Below are 24,203 nucleotides of genomic sequence, written 5' to 3'. Positions count from 1 at the left end.
GTAGTATTCCATTGTGTATATAAACCACAATTTCTTTATCCATTCATCAGTTGATGGACATTTAGGCTCTTTCCATAATTTGGCTATTGTTGAGAGGATGCACATTTTTTCTATACCTAATTTTTTAAGAGTTTTCATCATTAACAGATGCTGAATTTTGTCAAATGCTTTTTCTACATCTATTGAGAATATATATATATATATATATATATATATATATTCTCAATAGAGAATAATAGAGAATAGAGAATTCTCAATAGAGAATAATATATATACATATATATGTATATATATATGTATATATATATATATATATATATATATATTCCTTCAATATAATGTATCACATTGATTGTGTTTTGTACGTATGTTGAACTATCCTTGCATACTACATAGAAATCCCAGTTGATCATGGTATGTAATCCTTTTAAAGTACTGCTAAATTCCAGACTTCAAGCTATACTACAAAGCTGTAATCATCAAGACAGTATGGTACTGGCACGAGAAAAGACACTCAGATCAATGGAACAGAATAGAGAACCCAGAAATGGACCCACAAACATATGGCCAACTCATCTTTGACAAAGCAGGAAAGAATATCCAATGGAATAAAAACAGTCTCTTTAGCAAGTGGTGCTGGGAAAACTGGACAGCGACATGCAGAAGAATAAACCTGGACCACTTTCTTCCACCACACACAAAAATAAACTCAAAATGGACGAAAGACCTCAATGTCAGACAGGAAGCCATCAAAATCCTTGAGGAGAAAGCAGGCAAAAACTTCTTTGATCTTGCCCACAGCAACTTCTTACTCAACACGTCTCTGGAGGCAAGGGAAACAAAAGCAAAAATGAACTACTGGGACCTCATCAAAATAAAAAGCTTCTGCACAGCAAAGGAAACAATCAGCAAAACTAACAGGCAACCGACAGAATGGGAGAAGATATTTGCAAATGACATATCAGATGAAGGGTTAGTATCCAAAGTCTACAAAGAACTTATCAAAGTCAACACCCAAAAACCAAATAATCCAGTGAAGAAATGGGTGGAAGACATGAAGAGACACTTCTCCAAGGAAGACATCCAGATGGCCAACTGACACGTGAAAAAATGCTCCACATCACTTATCATCAGGGAAATACAAATCAAAACCACAATGAGATACCACCTGACACCTGTCAGAATGGCTAGCATTAACAACTCAGGCAACAACGGATGTTGGCGAGGATGCGGAGAAAGAGGATCTCTTTTGCATTGTTGGTGGCAATGCAAGCTGGTGTGGCCACCCTGAAAAACAGTATGGAGGTTCCTCAAAAAACTAGAACTACCCTGTGACCCAGCAATGCACTACTAGGCATTTATCCAATGCCCAGGTGTGGTGTTTCGAAGGGACACATGCACCCCCATGTTTAAAGCAGCACTATTGACAATAGCCAAAGTATGGAAAGAGCCCAAATGTCCATCACTGGATGAGTGGATAAAGAAGATGTGGTATATACATACAAGGGAGTATTACTCGGCAATCAAAAAGAATGAAATCTTGCCATTTGCAACTATGTGGATGGAACTGGAGGGTATTATGCTGAGTGAAATGAGTCAGTCAGAGAAAGACCAAAATCACATGACTTCACTCATATGACGACTTTAAGAGACAAAACAGATGAACATAAGGGAAGGGAAACAAAATATAAAAACAGGGAGGAGGACAAAACAGAAGAGACCCATAAATATGGAGAACAAACTGAGGGTTGCTAGAAGGGTTGTGGGAGCAGGGATGGGCTAAATGGGTAAGGGGCATTAAGGAATCTACTCCTGAAATCATTGTTGTACTATATGCTAACTAATTTGGATGTAAATTTTAAAAAATAAAAAATAAAATAAAAACAAAAAATAAAGTACTGCTAAATTGAGTATTTTATTGAGAATTTTTGCATCTATGTCCATCAGGATTATTAGTCTATAGTTTCCTTTTTTTTTTAATTTTTTTAAATGTTTATTTGTTTTTGACAGAGAGAGAGAGACAGAGCATGAACGGGGGAGGGTCAGAGTGAGTGGGAGACACAGAGTCTGAAACAGGCTCCAGTCTCTGAGCTGTCAGCACAGAGCCCAACGCGGGACTCAAACTCACAGACTGTGAGATCATGACTTGAGCCAAAGTCGGACGCTCAATTGACTGAGCCACCCGGGCACCCCCAATGTAGTTTTATTTCTAATAGAGTTTTTTTTCTAGCTTTAATATCAGAGTGCTCTTGGCCTCCTAAAATCAGTTTGGCAATGTTCCTTCCTCTTGGAGTTTTTGAAAGAGCTTACGAAGCATTGGTTTATACTTCTTTAAATAGTTGTAAAACTTGCCAGTGAATCCATCTGTCCCTGGGCTTTTCTGTGTTGGGACATTTTTCGTTAATGATTCAATCTCCTTCCCCATAGTTGGTCTTTTCAGACTTTCTATTTCTTCCTTGCTCATTCTTGGTAGTTTGTATATTTCTAAGAATTTTCCCTTTTATTTCTAGATATCCAACTTGTTGCCATTGTTGAAATCAGAAATGAATGAAGACCAATCTTGAAAATTCCCTGACTATACAAAATCACTTTTGTCATATATAGAAAAATTAATTTAGCTTATTTTGCAAAGCTAACTTAATTTGGAGCACTCCTTGCTTGTGCCTCTGGAAATGATAAGCAAAACTTAAACTCTTTCAATGACTGATATGAGTTAACCACTGAAAATTGAAATATTGTAACCAATCACTATGAAAAACAAAAAGTCATTGATTTCTCACTCTATAAACTGCTACGATCAATTTACCAATGAATCTCATTCCGTGTTTTGGTTTGAAAGCTACCACTTTACAAGATGTCTTTTTGGTGTATGCACAGTAAATTTTTATTGATGACTACATTAATGATTTCTTGGTTGTACTTGATATTTTGAACTTCTGACAGCATATAGGTGTTCTGAGTACCTTTTAAGGATTTTTTTTTGTATTTCATTTATTTCTCCTCTAATCTTTATTATTTCCTTCCTTCTACTATCATTGGTTTCCGTTCTTTTTTTTTTTCTAGTTCCCTAAGGTATAGAGCTAGATTGTTTGAGATTTTTCTTCTTAATGTAGATGTTTATTGCTGTGAACCTCCCTTTTAAAACTGCTTTTGCCATATCCCATAAGTTTTGGTATGCTCTGTTTTCATTTTTTGTTTGTATCAAGATACTTAATTTCTCCATTAATTTCTTCTTTGATTTATTGATCACAAAAGCACTGTCTCATTTCCATGTATTTATCTATTTTTCATTTTTCTTCTTGTTATTGATTTCTAGTTTCATAGCATTGTGGTCAGAAAAGATACTTAGTATAATTTCAATCTTTAGCTTGTAAGACTTGTTTTGAGCATTAACACATGATCTGTTCTATAAAATGTTCCATGTATAGTTGAGAGGAATATGTATTCTGCTGTTGTCAGAACATTTGTTGCATGTCTCCCAGGTCATTTTGTCTATAGCATGGTTCAAATCAAATATTTCCTTACTGAATATTTGTTTAGATCATCCATCTATTGCTGAGAGTGGAATATTAGCCTCTATTATTGTGTTACAACTTAATTCTCTTTTAACCTCTGTTAGTTTTTGCTTTCTGTATTCAGGTGCTCCATTGATGGGCACGCAAATATTTATGGTTGTTATATCTCTTTGATGTTTTGACACCTTTATCATTCTATAATGACCTTGATCATTTTTAGTTCAAAGTCTATTTTGTCTGAAATAAGGCTAGCTACCCCTCCCTTTTTTTGTTATGGTTACCATTTTCTTGAAATACCTTTCACAATCCTTCACTCTGGGTCTATGTGTGTCCTTAAGGTTAAAGTGGATCTCTTTCAGGGAGTATATCCCTTGATCTTTTTATTCAGTCAGCTATTCTTTGTCTTTCAGTGGGAGAATTTTATCTGCTGGTGTTGAAAATACTTATAAGCGAGGACTCATTTTTCCTATTTTGTTAGTTTTCTGGTTGTTTTGTAGGTCCATTGTTCCTTTTGTGTGTGTGTGTGTGTGTTGATGTCTTGTGATATCAGCATGCTTTTACTTTATCATGTTCTTTTGTGGCATTAGTATAGAGTTTTCCCTTGTGGTTTCATGAGGACTACATAAAATATCTTAAAATTACAACACTATTTTAAGCTAGTAACAAACTCTAAAAGAATTTCTCTTCATACCTTTTCCTTTCCCTCACATTTTGAATTATCAGTGTCACAGTTTACATATTTTCATATTGTATAACTAATGGCATATTATTGTAGATATGGTTGTTCGACTTCATTTTTTTAAACGTTTAAACCAGAGATGTAAGTAAACTATGCACCACCATTGCCATATACAAAATCCAACTCTGACTATATACTTAGCAGTTTTACACCGCCTTCCTGTCTTTATAATGTTAATTAGCGTCCTTTTATTTACACTCAAAGAATTCCCTTTATCATTTCTGATAAGGCATGTCTAATATGATGAATTCCTTTAATTTTGTTTGTTCAAGAAAGGCTTTACCCCTTCCTCCTATCTGAAACACCACTTCAGTGGGTATAATAGTCTTGTAAACATCTTTTTTTCCCCAATATTTTGAATATGTTATTACATTATCTCCTGGCCTGAAAAGTTTCTGTTGAGAAGATTTGCAAGTAGTCACGTGGGGGTTCTTTTGGACGTAACTTACCTATTTTCTCTTTCTGCTTTTTATAATTCTGTGACTAATATAGGTAAGCAGCCCTGGAATGGGAATTAACAGCTACATGGAGGGCCTGGGAGAAGTCAGCCCAGATGAGGCATGCCTGTGGGGTCCAAAGGAACAGGGAGACTTCTCCTCAGCAGTCTCCACAGGCCCAGCTCTGTGTGGCTGCTCTCACCCCCGTGGGAAGATCATAGCATCAATTACTATATCAGAAGAAATGTTTCAAAGGAGTATGATTTTAGACGCACGTGATTTACAATTCTAAAGGACCGAGGAAATACATGAGAGAGTTCCCTCTAAATCTGTACTCGGGTTTCCTCCCTCCCAGGGCGCAATGAATGCAACTGATTTCTTGTGTATTGGTCTAGAGGTATTTGATGTCTATATGAGCAACTCTACACAGGTAGCAACCACTCACACTTTGTTTTTTCTTTCTTTCTTTTTTTTTGTTAGATAAAATTAACATACAGAACTGTATGGGAAAGGTGTATGTACAGCGTAAAGATTTAAATGTATTATGAAATGATTAGCACATTAAGTTTAGATAAAATCCATCATCTTGTATAAAAACCAAAGGAAAAGAAACGTTCTTTGTGATGAGAATTTTCAGGTTCTACTCTTAGAAACGTTCAAATATACCGTACAGGAGGATTAACTGCAGTTATCATGTGGTATATACATCCCCAGTATTTATTTATCCTGCAATTGATAACTTTACTGTAACTGTGACTAGTTTTTTACCACCTTCATCCAGTTCCCTCACCCTCAAACACCCACCTTTGGCAACCACCAGTCAGATCTCTTTTTCCTTTTTTTTTTAAATATATATCTTTAATGTTTGTTTATTTTGAGAGAGACAGAGACAGCATGAGCAGGGGAGGGGCAGAGACAGCTGGAGAAAGAGAATCCCAAGCAGACTCCGCACTGTCAACACAGAGTCTGACGCAGGGCTTGAACTCACATGACCTGAGCTGAAACTGAGAGTTGGAGGCTTAACCAACTGAGCCACCCAGGCACCCCTTTTTCTTTTTTTTTTAATATTAAATATTCACTATTTTTTATTTATTTTTGACAGAGAGAGCATGAGTAGGGGAGGGGCAGAAAGAGAGGGGGACAGAGGATCCAATTTGGGCTGTGCGCTGACAGCAGTGAGCCCGATGCAAGGCTCAAACCCATGAACTGTGAGATCACGACCTGAGCCGAACTCGGACACTCAACAGACTGAGCCACCCAGGTGCCCCAAACATCCACGATTAAATGTGAGTTTCTTGCATGATGTGTTTTTAACATTTTTAAAATTTATTATTGAAGTGTACAACTGAATATGTCATATTAGTTTCAGGGGTACCACATAGTGATCCCACAACTCTGTCCATTACTTAATGCTCACCACTATAAGTATAGTCATCATCTGTCACCATACAACATTATTACAATTTTATGAAATATTTTCCACATTAATAACATGCAGAGTATTTCTCTACAGCATGAGTTTTCTTGTGCTGAGTAAAGTTAACTCTTTTATAAAATATTATTTATTTCCAGTATAATTAATGTACAGTGTTATATTAGTTAAAGACACAATATCCTGATTCAGTAATTTTGTACGTTACTCAGTGCTCATACTCTACATTCCCTTTACCTATTTCACCCATCTCCTCAACCACCTCTCCTCTGGCGCCCCCCCAGTTTCTTCTATATATTGAAGAGTCCGGGGTTTTTTTTGTCTCTTTTTTTTTCCTTGGTTCGTTTATTTTGTATCTTAAATGCCACGTGAGTGAAATCATGTGCTATTTATCTTATGCTGACTGACTTATTTCAGTTAGCATTGTACCCTCTAGATTTACCTAGTTGTTGCAAAACGATAAGCTTCATTTGTTTTTATGGCTAAGTAATATTCCTTGGTGTATATATACCACATTTTTATCCATCTAACCATGGATACGTGGCTTGCCCCTATATTTTGGCTCTTCTAACAAATGATACAATAAAATGTGGTTCATGTATCTTTTTGAATTAGTGTTTGTGCTTTCTTTGGGTAAATACCTACTAGTGGAATTATGGGATCATATGGTAATTTCTAATTTTTAATTTTTTGAGGAAACTTCATACTGTTTTCCAGAATGGCTGCACCATTTGCATTCCCACCCACAGTGTAAGAGCGTTCTTTTTCCCTACATCCTTACCAACACTTGTTTCATTTTAGCCATTCTGACAGGTGTGAGGTAATAGCTCATTGTGGTTTTGATTTGCATTCCCATAATAATGAATAACGTTGAGCATCTTTTCATTTGTCTGCTGGCCATTTGTATTTCTTCTTTGCAGAAATGTCTGTTCATGTCTTCTGCCCATGTTTTAATTGAACTGTTTTTTTGGTGTTGAGTTGTAGAAGTTCTTTATATATATTTTGAATACCCTTATCACATATATCATTTGTAAAGGTCTTCTCATATTCAGTAGATTGTCTTTTAGTTTTGTTGATTGTTTACTTTGCTGTGCAGAAGCTTTTTATTTTGATGTAGTTACAATAATTTATTTTTGCCTTTGTTTCCCTTGACTTAGAAGACACGCCAATGCCAGAGAGATTACTGCCTGTGCTCTCTTCTGGATTTTTATGATGTCAGGTCTCACATTCACATCTTTAACCCATTTTGAGTTCACTTTTTTGTATGGTGTGAGAAAGTATTCCAGTTTCATTCTTTTGCATGTAGCCCAGTTTTCCCAGCACCACTTACTGAAGAGACTATTGTTTTCCCATTGAATATTCTTGTCCACTTTGTTGAAGATTAATTGACTATAACATTGTGCGTTTATTCCTAGGCTCTCTATTCTGTCCATTGATCTAGGTGTCTATTTTTTGTGCCAGTACCAGGCTGTTTTGATTATTAAAGCTTCATCATAAAACTTAAAATCTGGCATTGTGATGCTTCCAGCTTTGGTTTTGTTTGTTTGTTTGTTTGTTTGTTTCCTTCCTTCCTTCCTTCCAAGATTGTTTTGGCTATTTGGGTCTTTTGTGGTTCCATACAAATTTTAGGATTGTTTGTTCTAGTTCTCTGAAAAAATGCCACTGGCATTTTGATATAGATTGTACTAAATCTGTAGACTGCTTTGGGTAGTATGGAAATTTTAACAATATTTGTTTTTCCAATCCATGAGCATGGATGTCTTTCCATTTGTTTGTGTTGTCTTCAATTACTTTCATCATTGTTTTATAGTTTTCAGAGTAAAGGTATTTTACCTCCTTGGTTAAGTTTACTTCTAGGTATTTTATTTTGGTGCAATTATAAAAGGGATTTTTTTTTTAATATCTCTTTATGCTACTTCACTATTAGCATATACAAGTGCAATGAATTTCTGTACATTGATTTTGTGATGTTAATGAATTCATTTATCAGTTCTAGTAGTTTCTTGGTGGAATCTTTAAGGTTTTCTATATACAGTATCATGTTATCTGCAAATAGTGAATTTTACTTCTTCCTTACCAATTGGGATGCCTTTTATTCCTTTTCTTATCTGATTGCTGTAGCCAGAACTTTCAGTTGAATAAAAGTGGTGAGAATGGACATCTTTGTCTTATTACTGATCTTAGGGGAAAATATCTGTTTTTCCTCACTGAAAATGATAATATCTATGGGTTTTTCATATATGGCCTTTATTATATTGAGGTATGTTCCCTCTAAACCTACTTTATTGAGGGTCTTTATCATAAGTGAATGTTATGCTTTGTCAAATGTCTTTTCCACATCTATTAAAATGATCATATGATTTTTATCCTTTCCTTTGTTGATGTGATGTATCACATTGATTGATTTGCAAATATTGACCACCCTGGCATCTCAGGAATAAATCCTACTTGATAGTGGTGAATAATTTTTTAAAGTATTGTTGGGTTTGGTTTGCTAATATTCTGGTCAGGATTTTTGGATCTGTGTTCGTCAGAGATATTGGCCTGTAGTTCTTATTTTTTGTAGTGTCTCTTTCTTGTTTTGGTAATGCTGGACTCACAATATGAATTTGGAAGATTTCCTTCTATTTTTTTTGGAATAGTTTGAGAATAGCATTAAACCTTCTTTAAGTGTTTGGTGAAATTTATTTGCAAAGCCATCTGGTCCTGGACTTTTTTTTTGTTGGGTGATTTTAGATTACTTATTTAAATTCATTGCTAATTATCTGCTCCAACTATCTATTTCTTCCTGATTCAGTTTTGAGAGGTTATAAGTTTCTGGAAATTTATCCATTTCTTCCAGGTTGTCCAATGCTATGGCATATAATTTGTAGTAATAATCCTTTGTATTTCTGTGGTGTTGGTTATTTTCTTTTTATTTTGTTTGAGTCCTTTCTCATTTTTTTTCCTTTTTTTAAATTGAATCTGGAAAAAATTATTAATTTTATTGATCTTTTCAAAGAGACAACTCCTGGATTTATTGATCCTTTCTTGTTTTCTCTTCTTTCTTTCTTTTTTTCTTTTTTTAAGTTTTTCTTTTGTTTATTCCTGCTCTAATCTTTATTTTTCCTTCTATTAGTTTTGGTTTTTGTATGTTCAGCTTTTCTAACGTTAAGTTATAAGTTTAGGCTGTTTATTGGAGAATTTTCTTGCTTCTTGAGGTAGACCTGCACTGCTATAACCTTCCCTCTTAGAACTGCTTTTCCTACATCCCAAAGATTTTGGACTATTGAGTTTTCATTTTCATTTCTCTCCATGTATTTTTTATTTTTTTTTCTTGATTGACCCATTCATTGTCTAATAGCATATTATTTAACCTTCATGCATTTGTGTTCTTTCCAGATTTGTTTCTTGTGGTTGATTTCTAGTTTCATAGTATTGTGGTCAGACAAGATGCGTGCTGTGACTTCAGTCTTTTTTAATTTGTTGAGACCTGTTTTGTGGCCTAGGATATGATCTGTTTTGGAGAATGTTCCATGTGCACTTGAAAAGAATGTGTATTCTGATATTTTAAGATGGAATGTTTTGAATATATATATATATATATACATACAAATATATATATATATATACATATATGTGTGTGTGTGTGTGTGTGTGTATTTGTCCGATCTATCTTGTCCAATTGGTTATTCAAAGCCACTATTTCCTTTTTGGTTTTCTGTTTGGATGATCCAACCACTCATGTCAGTGGGGTGTTAATTTTCCCTATTGTTACTGTATTACTATGGATTACCTCCTTTATGTTTGTTACTATATGTATTTGGGTGCTCACATTGAGTGCATAAATATTTACAGTTATTAATCCTCCTTGTTGGATTGTTCCCTGTATGATTATGTCATGTCCTCCTTTGTCTCTTGTTACAGATGGTTATAAAGTCTATTTTCTCTAATATAGGTATTGCTACCCCAGCTTTCTTTGAATTTCCATTTGTATAATGAATATTTTCCATCCCTTCACTTTGAATCTGCATGTGTCTTTAGGTCTGAGAGGAATCTCTTGTAGGAAGCATATAGATGGGTCTGACTTGTATCTATCCTGTCACTCTAGGTCTTGTGATTGGAGTGTTGAATCCATTTGCGTTCAAAGTAATTATTGATAGGGATGTACTTATTGCCATTTGTTACTCGTTTTATGGCTAATTTTGTAGTTCTCTGTTCTTTTCTTATGCCCTTTTCTCTCATGGTTTGCTGGCTTTCTTTAATGATATATTTGGATTCCTTTCTCTTTTTTGCTTTATCTATTACTAGTTTTTTACTTGTGGTTACTATTAGGCTCCATATAACACCTTATGCATATAGTAGTCTATTAAGTTGATTGTCACTTAAGTTTGAACCCATTTCTAAAACAAGTAAATATTGTAAAAAGTCAGCCTGAGACTGACAGAACAAATGCTACAAATAAAGTGAGAGAAGAGGACACATCAAAGAAAGTAGGAAGTTCAGAGACATAGTTTAGGGAAAAAGCAGATCACAGCTGCTGCAGAGAGGAGGTAGCTGTGGTCATAGAGAGGGTGAAAGCGAGGAGTACACATGGAACACACAAAGAGAATATTTTTACAGAGGTTGGAAATTGAGAAGGGCTGAATTGTATGATTTCTGGCAGTCAGCAAGGCTGAAAACCTACAGTTTTAAAAGTCAGCAGGCGCGGCTGGTATAGAACTGGAGAGGGCTCTGGGCTGCTCCTGGAAAGAAGGCAGGCAAGCAACCTGGGAACAGACAGCATGGCAACAGCAATCTGAAGAATGCCTAGGGCAACACGGGGAGACTGTACACTCTCCTCAGAGTTTCCATGAGAGACAGCACTCAAGGAGATGCCTTCCAGATCAAAGGAGCTGGCTAGCACCATTTCCCTCTCCTTCCCCAAAGCATAAAGACAGGGCCACCTGCAGGAAGCAGTGTAGTGCTGACACTGGCTGCCTAACTTGCTTATACCAAGCCCCACCCACCTGAACTCTGGCAGGACTTCCCTTCTTAGTCAAGTTTGCCTCAGTCCCAGTTCTGTGGGTTACTCCCCCAGAAGACCAGCACAAAGCCCTGCTCATACCATGTCTCCTGACCAGAGAATTCTGCAGGATTTCAGTTCTGCTGAAGTGGTATCAGGTCTCCTTTCACAAGACTAGGGCACACCTAACGAAAACTCACCACATTCAAGCCAAGGACCCAACACTGGCCACTGCGTGTAAGGAGAGCCTCTGCAGAGAACTGGCCTGAAGGATAGAGCCGCCAAAACACGACAGCAAAGTGCACACAGCACACACTAGAGGAACTCCCTGAAGCACCAGGCCCTAGGTACCACATGGCCTCTTCTTCATAAGGCCATTATTCTCAGGAGCAGAACACATAACTGGCTTTTTTTTTAACATAGAGAAGAAAGCAGAGACTTAGACAAAATGCCAAGATGGAGGAATCTATCACAAATGAAAGAATAGGTTAAGACCGTGTCCAGAGATCTGAGCAAAACAGATGTAAGTAGCATGACTAATGGAGAATCTAAAGCAACAACAATCATAAGGATACTCACTAGGCTCAAGAAAGGAACAGAAGATATTGGTGAGATCCTTATCACAAAGACAGATAAGTTAAAACAGACTCAGAAATGAAGAGTGCAATAAATGAGAATTGGAAAGAGGCTTGATGCAATGAACAGCAGGCTGGAAGAAGCAGAGAAATGAATTAGTGACCTAGAAGACAAAATAATGGAAAGTAATGAAGCTGAACAAGAAAGAAAGGATCAGGCAACACGAGAATAGATGCAGGAACTCAGTGACTCCATCAAATGTAATAACATTCTTATTATAAGACCCAGAAGAAGAGAGAGAAAAGGGGGAAGACAATTTATTTGAGTAAATAATAGTTGAAAACTTCCCTAGTCTGGGGAAGGAAACAGACATCCAGATCCAGAAGGCACAGGAAATTTCCATCAAAATCAACAAAAGAAGGCCAAGAAATGCTTTTATAATTACATTTGCAAAATATAATGATGAAGAAAAAATATTAAAAGCAAGAAGGCAAAAGAAGTCCTTAATTTAAAAGGGAAATCCATAAAGGTAGCTGGAGATTTCTCAACAGAAACTTGGCAAGCCAGAAGGGAGTGGTGTGATATATTCAAAGTGGTGAATGGAAAAAAATCTGCAGCCAAGAATACTCTATGCAGCAAAGTTATCATTCAGAATGCAAGGAGAGAGAGAGTTTTCCAGACCAAGAAAAACTAAGGGAGTTTGTGATCACCAAACCTGCCCTGCAAGAAACCATAAAGGGGAGTTTTTGAGTGAAAAGGAGAGACCAAAATGGACAAAGACAAGAAAAGGTCTGAGAAAAACTTTATAAACAAACACTACAAGACATGTAATGAAATGGCACTAAACATATATTTATCAATAATTACTTTGAATGTAATTGGACTAAATACTCCAATCAAAACACATAGGATGTCAGAATGGATTTAAAAAATTCATCTATATTCTGCCTAGAAGAGACTTTAGACCCATAGACATATGCAGATTGAAAGGGGATAGAGAAACATTTATCACACAAATTGATGTCAAAAGAAAGCCACAGTAGCAATACTTACATTGGACAAACTAAACTTTAAAACAAAGTACCCGATGTTTATAGCAGCACTTTCAATAATAGCCAAATTATGGAAAGAGTCTAAATGTCCATCAACTGATGAATGGATAAAGAAACTGTGGTTTATATACACAATGGAATACTACTTGGCAATGAGAAAGAATGAAATATGGCCTTATGTAGTAACATGGATGGAACTGGAGAGTGTTATGCTAAGTGAAATAAGTCATACAGAGAAAGACAGATACCATATGTTTTCACTCTTATGTGGATCCTGAGAAATTTAGCAGAAGACCATGGGAGAGGGGAAGAGAAAAAAAAAGTTAGAGAGGGAGGGAGGCAAACCATAAGAGACTCTTAAAAACTGATAACAAACTGAGGGTTGATGGGGGGTGGGAGGGAGGGGATGGTGGGTGATGGGCATTGAAGAGGGCACCTGTTGGGATGAGCACTGGGTGTTGTATGGAAACCAATTTGACAATAAATTTCATATTTAAAAAAACAGTACAAGAGACACAGAAGGGCACTATCTAATAATAAAGGGGACAATTGAACAAGACAGATCTAAGAATTGTAGATATCTCTGCACCAAATACAGGAGGTTCCAAATATATGAAACAATAATAATCATAAAGGAACTAATTGGTAACAATCCAAAAATATTAAGGGACTTAAACTCCCCACTTACATCAATGACAGATCATCTAAGCAGATAATCAACAAGGAAACAGTGCCTTTGAATGCCACCCTGGACCAGATAGACTTAACAAATATATTCAGAAAATTTCATTCTAAAACAGAATACACATTCTTTTCAAGTGTACATGGAACATTCTCCAGAATAGATCACATATTTGGTCTCAAATCAGGCCTCAACAAATACAAAAAGATTGCAGTCATACTATGCATATTTTCTGATCACAATGCTATGAAACTATGAATGGGTCAACCAGGAAATCAAGGAAAATTAAAAGATACACGGAAACAAATGAAAATGAAAACACAATGGTCCAAAACCAGTCCCAAGAGGGAAGTATGTAGCAATACAGATCTACCTCAAGACACAAGAAAAATCTCAAACAACCTAACTTTACACCTGAAGGAGTTAAAAAAGAACAACAAATGAAGACTAAAGCCAGCAGAAGGAAGGAAATGGTAAACAATAGAGCAAAAATAAATGATATAGAAACTAACAAAACAATGTAACAGATCAATGAAACCAGAAGGTATTCTTTGAAAAAATTAGTAAAATTGATAAACCTCTAGCAAGACACATCAAAAAGAGAAAGGATCCAAATAAAATTCACAAATGAGAACAGAGCAATAGCAAACACCATGGAAATACAATTAAAAGGGAATCTTAAGAGAAAATATATACCAACAATTCGGACAACCTGGAAGAAATGGATAAATTCCTAGAAACATGTCAACTACCAAAAATGAAACAGGAAGAAATAGAAAATGTGAACAGACCAATAGTAGCAAAAAAAAAAAAAAAAAAAGATTGAACAGGGTTAGACAGCTTCATAGGCAATTTCTGCTAAAGATTTAAAGAGTTAATACCTATTCTTCTAGAACTATTCCAAAAAAAAAGTAGAAAAGAAAGGAAAACTTCCAAATTCATTCTATGTGGCTAGCATTACCCTGATACCAAAACCAGATAAAGACTCCACTAAAAAAGAGAACTGCAGGCCGATATCCCTGATGCATGTGGATATAAAAATTCTCAATAAAACACTAGCAAATGGAATCCAACAATACATTAAAAAAATTATTCACCACAATCAAGTGAGATTTATTCCAGGATTGTAAGTGTGGTTCAATATTCACAAATCAATCGACATGATACACCACATTAATAAAAGAAGGTATAAGAGTCATATGATGCTTTCAATAGATGCAGAAAAAGTATTGGACAAAGTACAACACTGATTCATGATAAAACCTCAACGAAGTAGGTTAGAGGGAACATACCTCAACATAATAAAGGCCATATATGAAAAACCCACAGCTAACATTATCCTCAGTAGTGAAAAATAGAGAGCTTTTCCTGTATAGTCACGAACAAGGCAGAGATGTCCACTCTCACCACTGTTATTTAACATAGTCCTGGAAGTTCTAGCCTCAGCGATCAGACAACAAATTCAGGATACAAAATCAACATGCAGAAATCTGTTGCGTTTCTATATGCCAATAATGAAGTAGCATAAAGAGAACTTTCGGAATCAATCCAATTTATAATTGCACCCAAAATAATAAGATACCTTGGAATAAACCTAACCAAAGAGGTGAAAGACCTGTATTCCAAAAACTATAAAACACTAATAAAAGAAATTGAAGATGGCAAAAAGAAATGGCAAGATACTCCATGATCATAGATTCGAAGGACAAATATTGTTAAAATATCTATACTACCCAAATCGATCCACACATTTAATGCAATCCCTATCAACCCACCAAAAGCATTTTTCACAGAAATAGAGCAAACAATCCTAAAATTTGTATGGAACCGCAAGTGACACCAAATTGCCAGTGCAACCTTGAAAAATGAAAGTAAAGCTGGAGGCATCACAATTCTGGACTTCAAGATATATTATAAAGCTGTAGTGATCAGTGTGACACACGCACAAAAAAAGACACATAGATCAATGGAACAGAATAGAAAACCCAGAAATAAACCCAAAAACTATATGGTCAATTAATCTTTGACAAAGCAGGAAAGAGTATCCAATGGGAAGAAGACAGTGTCTTCAACAAATAGTGTTGGGAAAATTGGACAGCAACATACAAATGAATGAAACTGGACTACTTTATTACACCATGCAAAAAAAAAAATTCAAAATAGATTAAAGACCTAAATGTGAAACCTGGGTCCATAAAAATCCTGGAAGAGAACACAGGCAGTAACTTCTTTGACATCGGCTTAGCAACTTCTTTCTAGATATGTCTCCTGAGGCAAGGGAAACAAAAGCAAAATTAAACTATTGGCACTTCATCAAGATGAAAATCTTCTGCATGGTTTCTACAAAACTAAAAGACAACCTACAGAATACAAGAAGATATTTGCAAATGATATGTCTGATAAAGGATTAGTATCCAAAATACATAATGAACTTATAAAACTCAACAACCGAAAACCAAAGAATTCAACTAAAAAATGGGCAGACGACATGAATAGACATTTTTCTAAAGAAGACATAAAGATGGCCAACTGCCATATGAAAAGATGCTCAATGTCACTGATCACCAGGGAAATGCAAATCAAAACTACATTGAGATACTGTCTCACATCTCTCAGAATGGGTAAAACTAACAACATAAGGTATTGACAAGGATGTGGAGAAAGGTGAACCCTTATGAGTTGGTGAGAATGCAAACTGGTGTAGCCACTCTGGAAAACAGTATGGAGGTTTCTCACAAAGTTAAAAATAGAACTATCCTATGATTCAATAATTGGAGTACCAGATATTTACCAAAAGGATACAAAAATAATGATTCAAAGGGACACATGCACCCTGATATTTATAGCAATAACCAAATAATGGAAATAGCCCAAATGTCAATCAACTAATGAATGAATAAAGAAGTGGTATATATACACAATGGAATATTATGCAGCCAGAAACAGGAATGAAATCTTGCCATTTGCAACAACATGAATGGAGCTAGAGAGTGTAATGCTAAGCAAAATAAGTCAGTCAAAGAAAGACAAATACCATATGATTTCACTCGTGGAGTTGAAGAAACAAAACAAATGAGTAAAGGGAAAAAGAGAGGCAAACCACTAAACAGACTCCTAACTATAGAGAATAAACTGATGGTTATGAGAAGGGTGACGGGTGGATTAAATAGGTGATGGGGATTAAGGAGTACACTTGTTGTGATCACTGGGTATTGTATGGAAGTGTTGAATCACTATATTGTGTATACCTGAAACTAATAGTACACTATATGTTAACTAATTTAAACGAAAACTTAAAAAATTAAAGCGTTACATTTTTACTCCTCTGCCATACATAGTTTAGGCATCTGTGGTCATACTTTGCCTTCTTTTATTTTGTGACTCCCTTGAGTGATTGTTGTAGAGGTACTTAATTTTAGTGCTTTGTCCTTCCTGTTTTTCTTGGTCTTATTGTCATTCCTTTCCACTCAGAATCCCATTTAACATTTCTTATAAGGCTACTTTATTATTCATAAGGCCTCTAACTTTTGTTTGGGAAACTCTGTATCTCTCTATTCTGAATGATAGCTTTGCTGGATAGGATATTCTTTGTTGCAGGTTTTTTCATTTCAGTGCTTTGAATATATCATGCTGTTCTCTTTTGGCCTGCAAAGTTTCTGCTGAAAACTCAACTGATAGCCTTATGGAGTTTCTCTTGCACGTAACTGTTTTGTTTTCTCTCGCCATTTAAAAAATTCTCCTTTATCACTACTTTTTGCCATTTTAATCACATTGTGTCTTGGCGTAGACCTCCTTGGGTTGATTTTCTTGGAGGTTCTCTGTGCCTCCTGGGTATGGATTTCTGTTTCCTTCCCCACATTGAACTGCTGAGTGCAGGTTAGAGGAGGTGGGCCCACGGGAGCACACCGGCAGAGCATGCTTTTGGCAAGCGAGATGGAATTTGTTGACGCTGGTTCTCACTGGTGCCCATGTATCTAGTCTGGGGGGCAGGGAGGAAAATAGTGCCTGCCAGTTCTTTCGTCCTTAGAGAAGTCTCCTAAAGATCCCTGCTCCTCCAGCACATATTCTGGGTTAGTAAATAAATCTCTTTCCCTTATAGCCCAGGCACTTTTCTTACTGCTGCTTCCATGTTATCTCAGCGGGGTTGTTTGTTACGCTGTCTGTTTAAGGGTGGGGACTCAGTTTCCTATCACTTCCTGCTCTCCCGTAGCCCAGTCTGCTGATTTTTAAAGTTCCTGGCATTAAAGCCCCACTAATTGTAAGAACTCATGAAGTCAAATCCCTCCGGTTTTCAAAACCAAATATTATGGGAATTTGTCTTCCAGTGTAGGCCCCCCCTTGCCTGGAGTGTCTGGCTCAGGGTCTGATCCTCCCCCTTCTCTGTCCTTGCAGTATCTCTCCCTCCTGTAGACAGCCTCAGGGTTCCTGACCCCTTCTCGCTCTGGTTTGGTTCCTGACCCCTTCTCGCTCTTTCTAACATTTTTTTGATGCGGCTTCTTCTCTCTCTTTAGCTGTGAAGAGTCTTCTCTGCCAGGCCTTGGGTCATTCTCTGGCTTATTCACACTGATGTGGGTGTTGGGTAGGTGTATCTGTGGGAGGAAGTGAGCTTAGGATCCTTTTACTTGGCCATTTTTTATGGAAGTCAGATATCAGTTTGAGTTTTGTTTGTTGTTTTATGGTGGCTTTTAGATTTCACATGAAAGCGAGAGCATATGGTGTTTTTCTTTCTCTGTTCCACCTATTTGACTTAGCATAATACTGTCAAGTTTCCAGCCATGTTGTCACAATTGGGAGGGTTTCTGCACCTTTCATGGCCAAATAGTATTCCGTTCTGTCTGTGTACACTACAATTTCTTTATCCTTTCATCTGTTGATGAACACTTAGGTTGTTTCCATGTTTTGGCTACTGTAAATAATGCTGCAGTCAGAGTAGGGGGTACAAATATCTCTTCACCGTAGTGATGTTTTTCCTTCAGATATATCCCCAGTTTATATCCTGGATCATACAATAATTTTATTTTAAATGTTTTTAGTAGCCTCCATTTATAATCCCAGCACCAATGCCTAAGGATTCCCTTCTGTCCATATTCTCACCAGCATTTGTTATGTCTTGCCTTTTAAAAAAATTTTTTTTATGTTTATTTAGTTTTTGAGAGAGACAGAGACAGAGCACGAGTGGGGGGAGGGCAGAGAGAGAGCGGGGGAGACAGGATCTGAAGCAGGCTCCAGGCTCTGAGCTGTCAGCACAGAGCCCAACACAGGGCTCAAATTGTCTTTTTCCTTTTAATGTTTATTTTTGAGAGAGAGCATGTGTGAGCGGGGCAGGAGCAGCTAGAGATGGGTACAGAGGATCTGAAGTGGGCTCTGTGCTGACAGCAGTGAGCCCTATGTGGGGCTCAAACTCATGAATGTTGAGATCATGACCTGAGCCAAAGTTGGACACTTAACCAACTGAGCAACACAGATGCCCCTGTTCTCTTTTTAATAATAGTCATGCTGACAGGCATGAGATGATTCCTCATTGTGGTTTTGATTTGCATTTCCCCAATGATTAGTGACCTTGAACCTATTTATGTACTTATTGACCATTTGAATATCTTCTTTTGAAAATGTCTATTCAGGTTCTTTGCCCATATTTTAATTCTTTTATTTATTTTTCTGAGGTTGAAATGTATGCATTCTTTATGTATTTTAAATTTTAACAACTTATCACATACATGGCTTGCAATTTTTTCCCCATGTTGTAGATTGTGTTTTCATTTTGTTGATTATTTCTTCTGCTTCTCAGAAGCTTTTTAGTTTGATATAGTACACTATGTTATTTTTTATTTTGTTGTTTGTGTTATATCAAAAAGAAAAAAACATTGCCAAGGCCCATGTCAAGGAACTTTTTTCCTATATTGTCTTCTAGGTGTTTTATAGTTTGAGTCTTTAATTCATCTGAGTTTATTTATTTATATAATTTAACTTTGTTTTTTTATTTTTTAAGATTTACATCCAAATTGGTTAGTGTGTAGTGAAGCAATGACTTCAGGAGTAAATTCCTTAATGCCCCTTACCCATTTAGCCCATCCCCCCTTCCACAACCCCTCCAGCAACCCTCAGTTCGTTCTCCATATTTATGAGTCTGTTTTGTTTTGTCTCCCTCCCTGTATTTATATTATTTTTGTTTCCCTTCCCTTATGTTCATCTGTTTTGTCTCTTCAAGTCCTCATATGAGTGAAGTCATATGATTTTTGTCTTTCTCTGACTAACTCATTTCACTTAGCATAATACCCTCCAGTTCCATCCACATAGTTGTAAATGGCAAGATTTCATTCTTTTTGATTGCCGAGTGATACTCCATTGTATATATACACCACATCTTCTTTATCCATTCATCCATCGATGGACGTTTGGGCTCTTTCATACTTTGGCTATTGTTGATAGTGCTGCTATAAACATGGGGGTGCATGTGTCCCTTCGAAACACCACACCTGTATCCCTTGGATAAATGCCTAGTAGTGCAATTGCTGGGTCGTAGCGTAGTTCTAGTTTAAGTTTTTCGAGGAACCTCCATACTGTTTTCCAGAGTGGCTGCACCAACTTACATTGCTACCAACAATGCAAAAGAGATCCTCTTTCTCCGCATCCTCGCCAACATCTGTTGTTGCCTGAGTTGTTGATGTTAGCCATTCTGACAGGTGTCAGGTGGTATCTCATTGTGGTTTTGATTTGTATTTCCCTGATGATGAGTGATGTGGAGCATTTTTTCATCTGTCGGTTGGCCATCTGGATGTCTTCCGTGGAGAAGTGTCTATTCATGTCTTTTGCCCATTTCTTCACTGGATTATTTGTTTTTTGGGTGTGGGGTTTGATAAGTTCTTTGTAGATTTTGGATACTAACCGTTTATCTGATATGTCATTTGCAAATATTTTCTCCCATTCTGTCAGTTGCCTTTTAGTTTTGCTGATGGTTTCCTTTGCTGTGCAGAAGCTTTTTATTTTGATGAGGTCCCAGTAGTTCATTTTTGCTTTTGTTTCCCTTGTCTCCAGAGATGTGTTGAGTAAGAAGTTGCTGTGGGCAAGATCAAAGAGGTTTTTTCCTGCTTTCTCCTCGAGGATTTTGATGGCTTCCTGTCTGACATTGAGGTCTTTCATCCACTTTGAGTTTATTTTTGTGTATGGTGGAAGAAAGTGTTCCAGGTTCATTCTGCATGTTGCTGTCCAGTTTTCCCAGCACCACTTGCTGAAGAGATTGTCTTTATTCCATTGGTTATTTTTTCCTGCTTTGTCAAAAATGAGTTGCCCATACGTTTGTGGGTCCATTTCTGGGTTCTCTATTCTATTCCATTGATCTGAGTGTCTGTTCTTGTGCCAGATCTTGAGTTTATTTTAGTGGTGCAAAAAAGGGGTATAATTTCATTCTTTCATATGTGAATATCTAATTTTCTCAGCACCATTTATTGAAATGACTCTCTTTTCTCTGTTAAGAAATCTTGATACCCTTGTCAAATATTACTTGACATACATGCATAGGTTTATTTCTGGGCCCTCAATTCTGTTCCATTGGTGTGTCTGTTTTTATGCCAATGGCATACTGTTTTGATTACCAAAGCTTTATAAAACAGTTTGAAATCAGTAAGTGTTATGCTTCCTGATTTGTTTTTCTTTCTGAGTATTGTTTTGGCTATCCAGGGTCTTTTGTGGTTTTGCACAAATTTTAGGATTTTTTTTCTATTTCTGTAAAAAAATGGCATTGGATTCTTAATAAAGACTGCATTTTGTCTATACATGGCTTTGGGTAGTGTGGACATATTGACAATATTAATTGTTCCAACCAAAAACACTGGATACCTTTCTGCTTATTTGTGTCTTTGATTTTTTTCATTAATGTTTTGTAATATTCAAAGGAAAACTTTGACGTCCTTGATTAAATTTATTCTAAACATTTTATTATTTTTATTGCTATTGTAAATTGGATCTTTTCTTATCTTTTTTACAAGATTATTCTTCATCAGTGTATGGAAACACTCCTAGAATTTTTCAAAGTTTGTATGTATGTATGTATGTATGTGTGTGTGTGTGTGTGTGTGTGTATGTATGTATTGAGAGAGAGAGACAGACAGAGAATCCCAACCAGGCTCTGCCCTGTCAGTTCAGAGCCTGATGTGGGGGCTTGATCTCATGATCGTGAGATCATGTCGTGAGATGAAATCAAGAGTTGGATGCTTAACCAACTGACTCATGAAGACACCTGTATACACTCCTGACATTTAAAAGGAAATTTTTAATGCTGATTTATTTTTGAAAGAGAGAGAGAGAGAGGAGAGAGAGGGTAAGCAGGGGAAGGGGATAGAGAGAGGGAGGCACAGAATCCAAAGTAGACTCCAGGCTCTGAGCCGTCAGTACAGAGCCTGATGTGGGGCTCGAACACATGAACCATGAGATCATGACCTGAGCCAAAGTCGGATGCTTAATGGACTGAGCCACCCAGGCACCCCTATAGTCTTGATTATTGTATGTTAATTTTGTATCCTGCAACTTTACTTAATTTATTGATTATATCTAAGTGTTTTCTTTTTAATGTTTATTTTTGAGAGAGAGACAGAGACAGAGTGTGAGCAGGGAAGGGGCAGAGAGAGAGGGAGACACAGAATCTGAAGCAGGCTCTAGGCTCTGAGCTGTCAGCACAGAGCCCAGCACGGAGCTTGAACCCATAAACTGCAAGATCGTGATCCGAGCTGAAGTCAGATGTGTAACTGACTGAGCCACCCAGGTGCCCCAATTATATCTAAGTTTTTAATTGGAATATAGGACATTCTGTATATAAAATCATGTCAATAGAATACAGTAAAATAGAAACAATTTTACTTATTCTTTATTAATTTTGATGACTTTAATTTGATGACTTTAATTTCCTTGTCAGATTTCTCTAGCCAGAGTTTTCAGTGAAGTGTTGAACAGAGGTGGCAACTGACTTCAGCTCAGGTCATGATCTCACAGTTCGTGAGTTTCAGCCCTGCATTGGGCTCTGTGCTGATAGCTCGGAGCCTGAAGCCTGTTTCAGATTCTGTGTCTCCCTCTCTCTCTGCCCCTCCCCTATTCATGCTCTGTCTCTGTCTCAAGAATAAATAAACATTAAAAAATTTTTTTTAATAAAAAAAAAAGAAGTGGGAAGAGTGAGCACCCTTGTCTTGCTCCTGATCTTATAGCAGAAGCTTTCAGCCTTTCACCATTAGGTATAATTTCAGCTGTGGGCTTGTCTTGCACAGCCTTTATCATAGTAATATACATTCCAGCTCTAGTCTGTTGAGATTTTTTAACATGAGTGGGTGTTGAATGTTGTCATATGCCTTTTCTGTGTCTATTGAGGTGACCATAGGAGTTCTTTTCTTTCATTCCCTTAATGTAATATACTCCATTGATTTACATATTAAGCCATGCTTGTATCCAATAGATAAATAGCAGTTGGTCATGGTGAATGATCCTTTTCAAGCTACTAAATTAGGTTTGCCAGTATTTTTTGAAAATATTTGCATTCATATTAATTAGGCCTGAAGTTTTTGGATAGTGTCCTTTTCTGGCATTGGTATCTGGGTAATGCTGGCCTCAAAAAATGAGTTTCAAACTCCAATTCTCTCCAATTTTTTGGAAAAAGTTGAGAAAGACTGGTGTTAAATCTTCTTTAAATAGTTGGTAAAATTCATCAGTGAACCTATCTGGTTCTGGGCTTTCTTCACTGGAAAATTTTTTATTACACATTCAATCTTTTTACTAGTAATTGTTGTATTCAGGTTTTATATTTCTTCCTGAATAAGTCTTGATAGGTTATATGGTTCTAAAATTTTTCCACTTTTAGGTTATTCAGTTGTTGGCATATAGTTGTCCATAGTAGCTTCTTTAGACTCTTTGGTGGTATCAGTTGTAATGTCTTCTTCTCCATTTATAACTTTGTTGATTTGGATCCTCTCTCTTTTTTCCTTGGTTAATCTAGATAAAGGTTTGCAAATTTTGTTTATCTTTACAATTGTTAAAGGAACCAATTGTTAATTTTTTTTTTAATTTTTCTGTTCTGAATTTTATTTATTTCTGATCTAATCATGATCATTTCCTTCCTTCTCCTAATTTGGGCCTATTTTGTTGTTATTCTTCTAGTTCCTTTTGGTGTAAAATTAGTTTTATTGTTTAAGATCTTTCCATTTTCTTGATGTATGTGTTTATAGCTATAAACCTCCTTCTTAGAACTATGTTTGCTGCATCCCATAAGTTTTGGGATGTTTCCATTTTTATTTGTTTCAAATGTTTTTTATTTCCCTTTTAGCTTCTTCCTTGATCCAGTGGTTTTTCAGGAAACTGCTAATTTACATGTATTCATGAGTTTTCTCTTGTTTTGATTTTCTCTTGTTATTGATTTCTGGTTTATAATCACTATGGTTGGTATGGTCTAGTATGGTCCATATTTGGTATAATTTTAACTTCTTGAGTTTGCTACTAATTGTTATGTGGCCTAACATATGGTCTATCCTAAAAAAATGTCCCATATGTGTTTGAGAAGAATGTATATTCTGTTGTTGGATAGAATGTTCTGTATGTGTGTGTTAGGCCTATTTGGTTTATAGTGTTATTCAAATCCTCTTTTCACAGCTGATTATCTATCTGGATGATTATGCATGTTTTGTAAATGGGGCATTTTATTCCTTAGCTGTTATTGTATTGCTGTCTATTTCTCCTTTTAGATCTGTTAGTATTGCTTTATCAATTTAGGTGCTCTGATGTTGGGAACATCAACATTTACAATTGTTAC

This window comes from Panthera leo, chromosome B1 (assembly GCF_018350215.1).
Source record: "Panthera leo isolate Ple1 chromosome B1, P.leo_Ple1_pat1.1, whole genome shotgun sequence".
Lineage (NCBI taxonomy): Eukaryota > Metazoa > Chordata > Mammalia > Carnivora > Felidae > Panthera > Panthera leo.
This window is presented reverse-complemented; position numbering follows the sequence as displayed.